Genomic DNA, 15,231 nt, shown 5'->3' with positions numbered 1-15,231 from the left:
GAGCTGATGATGAACATAAAGACAATTTCAATCTATCATTTACAATGTACTCAATGTACTGTAGTGTATTCACATACACCTTTTCCACCACAAAAAAAGAGTATATGGTTGAATCTTGTTTTTCCTTCTCATCTAGATTGTATATATTCCCTCCACTCTAATTTTTTTAATAGGGTCAGCTTAACTGCAGGCCCTCAACTCAATTTTTTTTTTAGGGTCATCTCAACTCAGTTTTTTTTAATTGGGTCAGCTGAACAACATGCACTCACATATAATGTTTTAGAGCATCAGCTCACCTGCAGGCACTTGCATATAATGTTTCAAAGCAACAGCTGAATAGCATGGACTCGCATATAATGTTTTAGAGCATCAGCTCATCTGCAGGCCCTCGCATATAATGTTTTACAGGGTCAGCTTACCTGCAGGCCCTCGCATATAATGTTTTACAGGGTCAGCTCACCTTCTGATGACGACAGCAAAGTCTTGCCTGTTGGTACTCTGGCACACATGGTTGACTTCATGTTAGGCTGCCTTTCCCACGACCCGTGTGTTATACGCATTTTAGACATTACGGATTACTGGTTGTTCAACCTTCTCGACCCCCGCTACAAAGAGAACTTATCATCTGTCATTCTTCTGGTGGAGAGGACAAGCAAAACAGTGCTATAACAGAAAGTCCTTGTTGAAAAATTGCTCCAAAGTTGATAGGGCAGACATCCATATGGATTGTCACCGTCAAGGGGACATGCGATCGCCTAGAAGTTATCTAGAGTCAACAAGGCCCTCATCTACAAGTCCAGTCTCAGTAGCCAAGAGTCTGGTCAACACAATCCTCACCATGATGGCACACTGGGTGAACGTTGTGGAGGCCAGAAGCAATTTGGCTGCTGGCACCAGACTTGCACTCCAGTAGATCCTTGTTAACAGAAAGTGTACTCATTCCGATAACAGGGTTGTATTGTTATTTATTGTCATTACCTCCCCAAGTCAGGAGTGAGTAATCGCCGCACGCCTGCTGCCTTCCTTGGATTCTTGTGCTGTAATAACTTGACCGACCCTCACTGGGTGGTTCACATTTAGAAAAAAAAAAGGGGGCAAGGCAACAACAGCCAATCAGATTTCAGCCATTGACCTCCCTTGGATGTGGTAACCCTTTCTTATGCTCCCTCTCCTGCATCAAACCCTGATTCCTAGTTACCTGTGATCACCATGGTAGGCGCAGAAAAGAACATCAAAAGTTGATGGGGTAGACATCCAAAGGGACATGCAATCGGCCAGGGGTTATCTAGAGTAACCAATGCGGCAGCAGGCATTTGCTCCAAATGTTTTTGATGGTCACCAGCAGGCCATCAATCATAATTTTAGAAAGGGTGTGTATGATGCCCTCCTTTATGTGTAACAAAGGGTGTTTTGAAGTGCAGTTTCCTTGTAATTTTTGGCAGCCCTTTCATTTAGTGCATAGGTTTTTTTGAGTGTAGGAGTCCCACTAACTGAACAATTGTACCACAATGTGAATGAGGCCCTCCTTTATGTGATATACAGGCTGTTTCAGAGTGCCTCTTGCTTTTTGCAGCACTTGCACTTTATATACAATTGAATATACAGGAAAGAATGTTTCCTAACAATTTTTCCTGTAAAATGTATTTTTTGAGGTGTTTTGTGCGTATTTTTGTCGGTCTGTAAAAGTGGCGCACAACTTGGACAACATGGCTCCCAGCAGCGATCTGGGAGTAAAAGATGCATCCAGACATTGTTTCCATGCTGTTCACGATCCATTTCGGTGGTGTTCCTGTCAATTTCTGACTTTTTCCAATGGACAAGGGGGTGCTTGGTTGTCTCCCATTGACTTCCATTATACTTGGGTGCTCAACCGAGCACACAAATATAGCAATGTATTCGGGCCGAACACCCGAATACTTTGGTGCTTGATCATCACTACGGTTGACGACAAACACGTGTTATTGAATTTCAACTATTATCATTTGGGGTCTTTTCAAGAGGGGGGATTTCTTTTGCCATGTTTTTAATCCAATGTTATATGTTTTGTTCTTTTAAACATATTGTGGTAAGGTGAACAGAAAAGTGTATGGTAAAGTCCTGGAAGGGGTGTATATCCCACCCAGCTTCCTCAACTGGGTGAGGTAAATAAAATCCAGGACAGGTTTTCCCCTAGCCTGAGGGATCCCAGCTGAAGCCAGCTGGGATCATCAAGGGGAAATAAAGCACAGTCCAGGCTGTCAGTCTGAGGAGAGGAATGCCTGGAGAAAGCCTGGGAAGATGGCTGCGCTGCTGGCTAGAGAAGCCGAGTTCTCTGTGTGACCTGTGTTCAATAGGTGAGCTAGGATCTTTACTGTATTAGCCAGGGCCCAGATGGGCAGGTGTTTATTTTAGTTTGGTCTATGTTTTGTGGTGCTTGGTCCTTCACCTACCCAGTGAATTATAACTGGGGTGCCTGTATTGCCGGAGTGTGATAAATAAAGCAGCATTTGGACTTTAACCCTGTGGTCTGCAAGAGAATCTGTCATCGCCGCCCAGCCTGAGATTGTAACCCCTTACAATTGGTGTCGGATTCGGGCAGGCGTACCTTCTAAAAAGGCAAGATTCGGTTGCTAAGGGAAACGGCGTGACAGTTAATGATTTAATGTCCTGGGTGAAAGCTGCTGCAGCTTTGCAAAGTTTACCAAATACCATGGAGGAAATGATGAAGCAGCTGGTTCAGGCTAACCTAAGGCAACAACAGGCCATGGAGCAACAGCAGAGGTTGCATGCAGAGGATAGAAAGAGGCACGAAGAAACCTTATGTGTCCAACAACAGGCCATGGCACAGCAGCAGGAAACTAATCGTTTGTTGATAGAGCAGATTGCTGCAATAAGAGAGACTGTTGTAACTCCAGCCCCACAAGTGGAGGTAAGCCCCCCAGAGTCTTTGAATGTGTGGAGGGTTGTGCAGCGGGCCTTGCAAAAACTGACAATTGATGATGATATTGAGGCCTACCTGACCGTATTTGAGAGGGTGGAGGAAAGAGAGAGGCTGCCAATAGCAGATTGGGCAGAGGTCCTTGCGCCCTTTTTGTCCGGCGAACCACAAAAGGCCTACTATGACCTCAGGGAGCAGGATGTCCGGGACTATGTCAAATAAAAAATGGAGATCCTGGCTCGTTTGGGCGTTACACCAGTGGTTCGTGCCTGGAGGGTCCACACGTGGAGCTACACCATGGACAAGCCTGCCCAATCTCAGATGTTTGACCTCCTCCATCTTGTACGGAAGTGTCTGGAACCTGAGACTTCTGCACCAAACCAGATTGTGGAGAAAGTAATGGTGGATCGCTACTTTAGAGCCCTCCGAGCGGAGCTGCAACGGTGGGTCGGACATGGAGACCCCAAAACTGCGGATCAGCTCGTAAAACTGGTGGAAAGGTTCCTGTCGACTGAGGACTACCTCCGTGACGTCCCTACTGCACCAACACCTCCCCGGAGTGCCTGACCTGTGTCATCTTTGGGTAAGAGAGTTCCAGCTGTTGGGGGTGTGTGGAAGGGTGCAAGAGGGAATAAGGCTCCAGAGGTTGGGCGTGGGCATAAGGCTGAGTCTCCCGGGCAGTCCGGACCCAGAGAGGTTTTCTCACCTAGAAGACCTGTGGCGACCCAGTGCTGGAGGTGCCGTGAGTGGGGACACATTGCTACCTATTGCCCTCTGACCTCAGAGCCCATGGAGTGTGCCGGGAGCCAGAGACAGTCGCTGTATGCGGTGCCAGTGTGTGCGGCCTCCCCAGGACTAGAGACTGAGCCGCAGATGTGTACCCTGGTGATAAATGACTGCTCCGTCAGGGCTCTGTTGGATTCCGGTAGTCAGGTCACCTTAGTGCATGCCAGCTTTGTGGCTGGTAATTATGTGCCGGACAAAAGAGTAAGTGTGCTGTGCATCCATGGGGATGCAAAATCATACCCGGTGGCTTGCGTTAAGCTGGAGACTCCGGCTGGGACTGTATCCTATGAAGTCGGGGTCGTAAAAAGACTTATGCATGATATGATATTGGGCCGGGACTTCCCCTTGTTTTGGAAGTTGTGGGAGAAGAGAAACATTCCTGCAGAATCTGTGCCTTCTCCTTTAAATAATCATTGCTATGAGGGGCCCATTGAATCCAATGGTTTAAATGTGGAAATGTTTTGTCAGCACGCCACAACAACCAGCACCACCAGCTGATATGGAATGTCTTAGCAGGAGGCAGCATTTTAGCAACATGGTGGAGCAGTATGTGTGTGCACGCCTACAGGTACTGACTGATGGGTCTGCCCCTTCAACTTCTGTGTCTCCAAATTTGGCACATGGCCTGAGCTTGCCCTTTTCGCCTTGAAGGTGCTGGCCTGCCCTGCAGCCAGTGTATTGTCTGAATGTTTGTTTAACACGGCAGGAGGGGGTTATCACAGACAAGCGCAGGTGCCTGTCCACAGCCAATGTGGACAAGCTCACGTTCATTAAAAGGAACCATGTAGGGATCCCACAGGTCTTGTCTGTACCTTGTGCAGAATAGACATGTATACCGGCCTCACCAAGCCATTGTTATACTGCAGCGCACTTTATCTTTGTTTAATTTTTTATATTTCACAACGTTTTGAGGTCTAACCAAAACAAAAAATAAATAAATAAAAACAGTGTTGGCTACCTCCTTCATGTCTACCGCCGCTTCCACCTACACCGCCACATCCACAGCCTCCCTTAGCCTCCTACTCCATAAGGACCTACCGCTCCTAAATCAAGAATATAATTATAATTTTTTACGTATTTTATGTTATTTTAAGTCATTTTGCTATCCACATTTGATTTCAGAGCACTTGCCATGCTCTTTTTTTTTTTTGTGTAAATATTTTAAAATTCAAATGGAGGACTCTAGCTGAGGAGGATGGCAGGATCCGGAACCTGGTAAGCAGATATATGTAGCCTTCTGAATAAACAAAAGTTGCAACCCTTGTTTTAATAACGGAAGTCCCCCCATCCTCCACATTCCCAGAGATCCTCATGTGCTCAAATATATCTTCACATTCTTCCCCAGTGCAATACATATAGAGCAAGCCAGACAAATAAAGTAGCCCCCTATCTCACCCCACCCACCCTCCCTCCCAACCTTGCAGGAAGATAGAAAAAACAAAAAAAAAATTCTAGTTAATTAATTAACTGTGTCCCAGTCTTTCCATAAGTTACTCCACTTTAAGTAGGATCCTCTTTGTTTATGAAGTATCTTCTCGTAGCTTTTCACTTTCTCAACTAAACTCAACCAGTTATTACAGTCTGGGGCGGAAGAGGAGAACCAAGCTCTAGAAATGAGTAGTCTAGCCAGGAAGATCCCTTTAATCAAGAGGTGGCTTTTTGTGGACTGGTAATTAACTTCAGATAGGTCTCCTAGGACCCATATCTTGGGGGACATAGGGACAGAAATTTTAAGTTTACGCGCGAGATTTTTTTGGACCAAACTCCAATACCTGATCACCATTGGGCAATCCCAGAACATATGTAAGTGATCTGCCTCGGAGTCACCACAACGTGGGCATTCGGAGGAGACCCTGAGTCCTCTTCTATATAGCCATAAGGGTGTCACATAAATTTTGTGCAAAATATTAAATTGTACAACAATGTGGTTGAAATTGTGTGAAACCAGCTTTAAGCTTTCCCCTATCTTATCCCAATTTGGATGACCCACCTCTGCAAGGAGAGAGGACCAAGCTCTCTGCCCTGGAGAGAGAACATCCAAAAAGAAATTATCCATTAAGTGTCTATAACAGTATGATAATTTAATTCTCGTGACAATTTTCCTACAAATTAAATCGTGTAAAAATGCGGGAGTATCTATAATAAGAGAGTGACTATTTAGAGTGCTGGAGAGTGCAGACCTCAATTGAAAATATGCATACCAAGCCACCTCACCTAAATTTGCCCTTAGTTCCATGAGGGGCAAAATTTGTCCTCCACTGACTACTTGATGTAAATACTGAACATTCTTGATCCTCCAATACTGGCGGCAGCTTAAGTCGTTTAAAATGAGAAGTTTTGAGTTGTGCCATAATGGGGTGCAGACGAGTGATGCTTTAACTCCGCACCAACTCCTTATGGTCAGCCAGGTCTTTATGGCCATTCTACAAAAAAGTGAGTATCCGCTCGGGATATTTGCTAGATAGTCAGATTCCAGTACGGTGAAAAAATCCGAGAAGCCTGAATCCTTTACCACTCTACTACAAAAAGGGCTATTTTCCCAGTCATTAAAAAGACAGAGTTGGGAAGCCTCAAAGTAGCCCCTAAAATAGGGGAGGTTAAGACCTCCCCGATTGTAGGGCATGGAAAAATAGAGTGCCTTCAGTCTCACGCGCTTCCTCCCCCACAGTAGATCATTAATCATACGATCTATCAGTCTAAAATACTTGTCTGGGATCCATATGGGCGAATTGCGCAGGACATAAAGGACCTGGGGCAGCACTACCATTTTTATTAATGAGATTCTGTCCGCTCTTGCTGGCAGGATTTTTTGCCATATCTTAATTTTGGCTCTCAACTTCATCAGCAAAGGAATCAGGTTATGTTGTAAATATTCCTTAGGTTTGGCAGAAACTGTTATCCCCAGATACTTTATTGATTCAGCAATTGTTAATTGGTTATTCCATTCACCTCGCAGCTCGTCTATAGGGAGGAGAACGGTCTTATCCCAGTTGATCTGCAGTCCAGACGGATCGGAAAAGAGACCAACAAGGTCCATTATTCGAGGGAGAGTGGTATCTGTTTGATGGATAAAAACCAGAATGTCGTCTGCGTAAAGGGATACTCGGTCATGCTTCCCCATTATGCCAAAACCGGCCACCTCCGGGTCCTGTCTTATCATAGCGGCTAAAGGTTTGATTTAAATGTTAAATAACAGAGGGGAAAGGGGGCAACCCTGACGGGTGCCCCGTCCCAAAGTAAAACTCTCTGTCGTCAAATCATTGATCCTGATCCTGGCAACGGGAGAGTTGTAAAGTAGCTGAACCATCCCCATAAATCTTGGACCAAAGCCCATTTTTTTCATCACCTCCCAGAGGAAACTCCACTCCACCCTGTCGAAGGCTTTAGTAGCATCCAGCGACAGGATGGAGCGGGCACCATGCCCCGGGGACTGAATATTCATAAATAACCTATGTAGATTGTTATGGGTGCCCCTTTTTGGCATAAAGCCATTTTGATCTGGGTGGATAATGGTGGGCATAACCCGCGAGAGTCTCCTAGCCAGGACTTTTGATAGTAACTTAGCGTCGGTGTTTAATAAGGATATTGGTCTATAGGAGCTCAGTTCTGCTGGGTCTTTATCCTTTTTTAGAATTAGAACAATAAGGGCCTCCATCATAGAGTATGGTAATTGCCCTCCCTGTGTTGCTTGGGAAAAGACCTGCAGCAGCTGAGGGAGAATCACATCGCTATACTTGCGATAAACCTCGTATGGAAGGCCATCTAATCCTGGCGATGAGTTCCCCGATATGGATCCAAGGGCATCCTGCAGCTCCATGAGAGTCAGCTCCTCCTCCAGGTATTCCTTTTGAGCTTCATTTAAAGTGGGAAGTGGAATTCTCTCCAGGAAACGCATCGCCAGTTCAGAGGACAGGCCTGGGGAGGATCTATATATCTGAGCGAAGTATTGTAGAAAAGTATTCCCAATACATTCTAAATCTGTTATAATTTCCCCCTCTGCGCTGCGGATCAAAATAATAGATTGTTTTTTTTTTTTCTTGTTGTGAAATTATTCTAGCTAAAAGCTTACCCGGTCGTCCCGACTCGATAAAATAATTGAGCCCCTTGAAACATACCCTATGGTTTGCCTTTTCTATTACGTATTTCCCCAGAGCACAACTAGCCTTCTGCATCTCTTCCCTGTTGTATTCAGTCGGATGGCTAGCATATCGCTCTGTTGTAAGTGAAGCAATCTTGTCCAGTTCCTGCTCTTTCTTCCTAAATGTTCTCTTTGCTGCGGCAATCTCACTTATAAAAAACCCCCTCAGATATGCTTTAAAAGCATCCCATACTGTGTTGATGTTGGCTGAGGGTAGATTCACCTCCCAAAAGGAGGACATCAATAGTTTAATCAACTGATGATTGTCCATAATAGTGAGCCAGTATGGATTCAGCTTAAATCCTCGCCCCCTAATATCCTTGTTTTCCACCCTGCCAACCTCAACCAGAACGGGTGTGTGGTCCGAAACTGTTCTTACTCCATATCGCATCTTCCGGATGTTACTCAGGTTGCTCTCATTGGTGAATGCTAAATCAATCCTAGACATTGCTCTGCCACCCCTGCTCACACAGGAATATACTCTCTTTCCCCTGCAAAGATGTGTCCATATGTCCGCCAGTCCCACCTCTAAACAAAACTGAGGCAACGGGGAATTAAAAAAATTCCTCCCCCCTTCCGCATCTAATGTGAATCTATCTTTGTTGGGGTCCATAACCGCATTAAAGTCCCCCATCAAGATTAAGCGACATTCTGGTCTCTTTTCAAAAAAAAGCATTAACTGAAGCAGTGGGTACATTGAGAATGGCGGAGGAATGTAGAAAAAGGCAAGAATATAACTGTAGCCATACAGCTTACCGTGCAAGAAGATAAATCTACCCTGGTCATCTATGTTTGCTTTTATCAGGGTGAAATCTATGGAATTATGGATAAGAACCGAGACACCCCTAGAGGAGCCGCTGAAGGTGGAGTGATATGATTGTGACTGCCATCCTGTTGTAAGACGGGAAAGGGTTTCTTTAGTTAGATGAGTTTCAACTATACAGATGATTGCTGGAAGATATCTTTTTACAGCATCCATAATCGCTTGCCTTTTTACCCTTTCCCCGAGCCCTCTGACATTCCAAGCTACAATCCTAGTGGACATCAATCACAACAAAGAAAAAAGAAAAAGACACAACCAAAAAGAAAAAAAATAGAAAAAACCCCATTCCTGCAAGGTGGGATCCCTCCCACCCTTCTCTCCCACCCCCACCCCCCTCTCCCTTGATCTGCCCGAACTAGTCAGCGAACCTCTAACCTCCGGCCGTTCTCCCCCAGCCCAGCCCTCCCTCCCTTCCATCCCTTCATTCATAATAGTGCGGGATTTCAGATGCCTATTTGATCCATCCAGTTTAGCGCTTGCTGTGGTGTCTCAAAGTAAAGCGAAGTCCCGTTATGGATTACTCTCAATTTCGCTGGATACTGTAGGGAGTATTTAATCTCCTTAGCCGCCAAGCGTTTCTTTATCTCTATGAAGTTTCTTCTTTTTTCCTGAGTCTGTCGCGCAAAATCAGGAAAGAAGAGCAGTTTGGTGCCCTGGTATTCAATGGGTGTACATTCTCTTGCTCTTTTCAAGATCATGTCTCTGTCAGCAGACAGTAGCAATTTGATTAAGATTGCACGCGGCGGTCTCCCTGGTATAGGCTTCCCTCCTGGTATTCGGTGGGCTCTTTCTATTTGAAACATAGAAGAGAAGTTATCACTGCCGAGACTGTGCATGACCACATCTTTGAGTTGTTCCTCTAGATGTCGGCCCTCAGCTCCTTCTGGAAAGCCGATTATACGGACATTGTTGCGCCTTGATCTATTTTCTAGGTCCTCTAGCTTATTTTGGAGTGCTTGATTTTCTGAGGCCAGAAGTATCGTTTTAGATTTTAGCATGCCCATGTCAGTTTGCAAGGAGTCAACAGTTTTTTCCACACTGAGGACTCGCTCCCATATCTTTCCTAGATCTTCTCTTATTAGAGAGATATCACTCTGCACTGACCCCAATTGAGTGGACATTCCTTGCACTAAAGTGCCGTTATTTTCCACAGCGCAAAGGATTTTATCCAAGACAAATGGGTCATATTCAGTTCGTATTTGTGTGGAGAACCTTCCTCGCCTGCCTCCTGGTCAGCATCCTCTAATCCGTCCTCAGAGAGATCATCATTTTGACGAGTATTAGCCGATTTTTTCATCTTGGCGGGGGGTTTGATTTTGGCTGGGTTTTTTTCATTTAAGAAAGGCGATTTTAGAAATTTGTCAATTTTATTCTCTGGAGTCTTGGCCCCCAGCTTAATAGCAGAGGAGTCAACTGAACGTCGTTTTGGGGCCATTTCCCACACTTTTTTATTTTTTTTCCTTTTCCCCCCCCTTTTTTTTTTTGTTTTCTTTCCTTCTTTTTCCTTCCTCCTTTCTTTCTTTCCTCTTTCCCCTTTTCCCTTTTTCTCCTTCCTTCCCCCCCCTCCCAGATTTCTTTTCTCACCTTCAATGAGCACTACAGAGGGAGTAAGGAGGGGAAGAGGTGGGAAAAAAGAAGGCCGCAGGCAAAACCAACTTTTCAACAAAGCTATCCCCTCAATGCAGTAACAGTACGGCGAGTACAAAATTAAATCAATGCTCAGTTCTCACGTGACCGACGTTGTAGTCCCGGTACCCGCCGTAGCTGTGGCAGCAGATCCAAGCCGCAATATAGATGCAAAGTATCCGTCCGGGTAGCAGGAAATCAAGTAGCAGGCAAAAGGGCAAAAAGGCAGAAAACGGCACGTTGGAAATCCGGAAGAGCAGGCGGTCCAGCGATCCGGTATCAGGCAGAGCAGCGAGGCAGCAGACGGACCAATAACCAGGAGCCGGTAGGGGCCAGTGAAGAGAAACCGAACAGCAGTTTACAAGGTCAGAAGGTGGAGCAGCAGGGGGGGCTGGGCGCAACAGGAGAACGGAGCAGCAGCAACCAGCAGCGGCGTCCAGGCATCCACCGGCAGCGTCCTCTGATAGCGTGCGGGAGCAGTGCACTGATCAGACCGGGTGCGCAGCTTAGGGCATCAGCTGTTCGCATCAGAGCTTGGAGGGAGGAGGCCAGCACAGAGGGGAGAGCGAGACGCGACGTGCTCTTAACCACATTTTGCCGCCTTTTGTAGCCCTCTAGCCCTTTCCATGACTTTTTTAGAGCCATTTTAGTGCTCCAAAGTTTGGGTCCCCATTGACTGTTTGTAGAGTCTATGGAAAAAGGTAGACTGGATGTCACTGATATTTTAGGGATGCACACACTTTAAACAGGAGATGTGGCGCAGATAATTTAACTGTTCGTAGTGGACACCGTCTATGGAAAAAGGTAAGCTGGATGTCACTGATATTTTAGGGATACGCACACTTTAAACAGGATATGTGGCGCGGATAATTTAACTATACTCAACGGACACCATCTACAGAAAAAGTACACTGGATGTCACTGATATTTTAGGAATGCACACACATTACACAGGAGATGCAAATAATTTAACTGTCCGCCTATAGCACGGTATTTAGTGCTAAAAATATTTAATGCTGCTGTCCCACACAATAGTCCTTAAAAGGACTATTGGGTCTCTGAAAAGTTTTTTGTATAAAAATCTTTCTATTACACTCCCTACAATGTCTGTCCCATCCTAGCTCAGCTCTCCCTAACACTGAGAAATTTAGCGCAGGTAGTGCTACAAAAATATATTGCTTCTGTCACACACAATAGTCCTTACAAGTACTTTTGGGTCTCTGAAACTTTTTTACCCCCAAAAATATTTCAATTACACTCCCTACACTCCCTGTGCCTTCCTATGCTCAGCTCTCCCTGACTACAAATGAGCCGAACATGTGTCATCGGGTGCTATATAGCACCCGACAATGCGTTCCAGCCCGCCAATAACAGTAATGCCAGTAGCCAACATGGCACTTGAGCACACGCGGCACTCGAGCATGCTCGATTATCACTGTGGCTTACTTTTTCACCTCAGTCCTACTAAGCATAACTTAAGAGGTGGTTTCTATCCCACATGTATGGCTACTTGGCACCCATTCTCCTCTGCTCTGTAGACTTACGCTGCTCTGTGGAATAACTGGCTGAATTTCCTGTGCCACATTCTTCACTTCTGACTCTTCTCTTGAGCCATTGATATTCACAGTGATGCCTAAGATAACAATGCACAATGTGACTTCACAAGCAATAGTCTAAATTTAGCTTTATTCAGTGCAAAATACAGTAGCATTGAACCAGATGCTTTTCCAACACGTCAGATCTCCTCACATAAACATAATTTAACCTCCTAACAGTCCCATTAAAATTGGAAAAACCTGAGACCAACATGGCAGCCTACCGGAGAAAATGTCCTCCAGCCAGAGCAAAAAAACTAAATTACAGCAGAAGGCAGGGGAGAATGAGGACGCAGCCGGTGCAGGGGACGTGATCACCATCCCGTTGCCGGTGTTAGAGGGCAAGTGGGTGAACAAGGAGCGGGTGCTGATATTCTCCTCCCATGGGATTAATTTCCGCACCAGACATTTGATGCAAGACCTGAGAACGTTAATGCCACACGCCAAGATGGACCGGAAAGATAAAGATAAACGAGGTCTGTGAAATGAAAAACTGCAACAAGTGTATTTATTTTGAAGCAAAGAAGAAGCAGGATCTGTATATGTGGAAATCAAAGGCCCCTGAGGGACCATCTGCAAAGTTCCTAGTCCAGAAAATTCATACCCTGACAGAGCTGAAGATGACTGGAAACTGTCTGAAGGGCTCCTGTCCACTGTTCTCCTTCGACTCGGCGTTTGATCGTGATCCATACCTCACAGTGTTAAAGGAGCTCTTCATACAGATTTTCGGAACCCTGAGATACCACCCAAAGAGTCAGCCCTTCGTGGATCTACGGAGAAGGTATTCACCTTCTCTGTAGCAGACAAGAGAATCTGGTTTAGGAATTATCAGATTTTCGAGGAGGACACATCTCTGGTGGAAATCGGACCTCGCTTTGTGCTAAATCTTATCAAGATCTTCAAAGGCAGCTTTGGGGGACCAACCCTGTACGATAACGCTCACTACCAGTCTCCAAACATGCATCGACGCATGATCCGATTGGCCACGGCAGCGAAGGTTCGTGAGAAGCATAAAACACATCAGTAGGGATGTCCGGTCATCCGGAATGCATATCCCTTTATTGGGAACTGCTTACATGAAATACGTGGTTGCAAAAGTTGTTACATTTCGGCTATAGCATAGCTTTTATCCTGCACAGTGTGATCCCCAAATGCTCCTGCTTATAAAGTGCAAGCACCACCTCCCTAAACAGCCATGGCCAATCACATAGTTACATATTACACCATTCTTCCACAATGTATAAAAATGTGTTCACATACTTTTGCTTGAATCCTACGTAGGAAGGAACTTAAGTGGATTTTTGAATTGAAGGCACTCCAACCTTTATGGGATGAATATTGAATTTAATGTGGGTAATGTATAGGTTATCCATGGGACGTAATGAAGAATTTGTACTCAATATTGCAATTTTTTTAATATGTACTTGTTTTTAACCTTTGTATTCATAGGGGCATATTCACTAAGATCACTATTGTTTTTGTATATTGAACGCAGCTCCGTGATTCATAATGTGGAGGAACTCACCCCCCTCCATGATCGGTAATGAATATATGATCGCTGGTCCATAGGATAATCACTGGTATATTTGTTGCCAACAGGTTTTGATGGGGGCAGGTGGTTTGTTGTGTGTCCCTAGTAACGGAGCGCAGCCCGTGGGAGGATTAGGAAGCGGCTCGGCTGCACTGATGATCGCATGGACAGGTTAGTTTGTGATCATGTGATTAGTGTTAGTCACGTGAGGGATCTTTTCCTCCTCCCTGGACATGCACACTGGATACAGGGGGACGTGCTGTAATTATGCACCATGGAGGTATGCGTTCCATAGATCACCAGGTGAGAGTGTTACTTTGCACATGGGATGACTAATATATATGAGCACTTTTTTATACATTGTGGAAGAAAGGTGTAATATGTAACTATGTGATTGGCCATGGCCATTTAGGGAGGTGTGGCTTGCACTTTATAAGCAGGAGCATTTGGGGATCACACTGTACTTGATAAAGGCTATGCTATAGCCGAAACGTAGCAACTTTTGTAACCACGTATTTCATGTAAGCAGTTTCCAATAAAGGGATATTCACCGGACATGCTGCCTCTGTTACCGTTTATTGGACGGTTCGTGAGAAGCAGCAAGTGAAGACACTTCATAAAATGAAGAAGAGTGAGGGGGCGCAGGTTGTTCCCCAGGACCCCACGTATTCGCCACCCTAGCTGCAAAGAAGCCCGTCGTTATTGAGATGGAGACTGGCCAAAAAACGCGTATGAACTGTGCGGGGCCTTGTGTGCGAGGCTTGGGGGCAGGCGGTCTGCTTTATACATTAAAAGAGGAAGGAAAAGTCTTTGAAAAAAAAAATATTGGAAAAACACTCCCTAAAATGTCACTTTTTTATGTAGATTTTTTTATGTGTGTCTGCAGGATATCTTCTTGGCGCACAAGTCAGGGGACACTATTGCATTTTCAACCCCTTAGTGACATTATTAATTTTAGCCTTAACCACTTCACTACCGAGCCACTTTTCACCTTAAATCCCAGGCCGACTTTGTGTTACTTTATGTGGGCTATTAACTTTAAAACGCTTTTACTTATCCAGGCCATTCTGATATTTTTTTTCTCGTCACATATTGTACTTCATTGACAGTGGTAAAATGTAGTCAAAAATTTCATTTTCATTTATAAAAAATACCAATTTTGACAAACATTTTGAAATATTTGAAAATGTCCAAATTTCAATTTCTCTACTTTTATAATAAATAGTAATAATTCCAAATATAGTTATTACTTTACATTCCCCTTATGTCTACTTCATGTTTGGATAATTTTGAATGACATTTTATTTTTGGGGGACGTTAGAAGGCTTAGAAGTTTAGAATCAAATCTTAAAATCTTTAAGGATATTTCCAAACCCCAATTTTTCCAGGACCAGTTCAGTTATGAAGTCACTTTCTGGGGCTTACATATTAGAAACCACCCAAAAATCACCCCATTTTAGAAACTACACCCCTCAAGCTATTCAAAACTGATATTACAAACTTTTTTAATTCTTTAGGTTCCCCACGAGAATTTAATGGCTACGAAATTTGAAAATTTCACTTTTTTTTTGCAGATTTTAAGTTTTAATCTATATTTTCTGCAACACATCAAGAGTTATAAGCCAAACAAAACCCAAAATTTATTACACTGAATCTGGAGTTTACAGAAAAAAACCATATGTGCTCAAAAACTGATGTATGGGCGCACAGCATGCTTCAGAGTGGAAGGAGCAACCATATGGCTTTTTGAGAGCGGATTTAGCTGGAATGGCAATTGGGAGCTATGTCGCATATGAAGACACCCTAAGGTGGCCC

The 15,231-nt window shown here is 44.5% G+C and overlaps 1 pseudogene; it reads left to right on the top strand.

Moving 5' to 3' along the window:
* Positions 1–12,117: 12,117 nt before the first annotated feature.
* On the top strand, positions 12,118–12,912 carry LOC122935507 (annotated as a pseudogene).
* The last annotated feature ends 2,319 nt before the right edge of the window (positions 12,913–15,231 follow it).

This window comes from Bufo gargarizans, chromosome 4, assembly GCF_014858855.1.
Source record: "Bufo gargarizans isolate SCDJY-AF-19 chromosome 4, ASM1485885v1, whole genome shotgun sequence".
NCBI classification, from domain to species: domain Eukaryota; kingdom Metazoa; phylum Chordata; class Amphibia; order Anura; family Bufonidae; genus Bufo; species Bufo gargarizans.
This window is presented reverse-complemented; position numbering and strand designations above follow the sequence as displayed.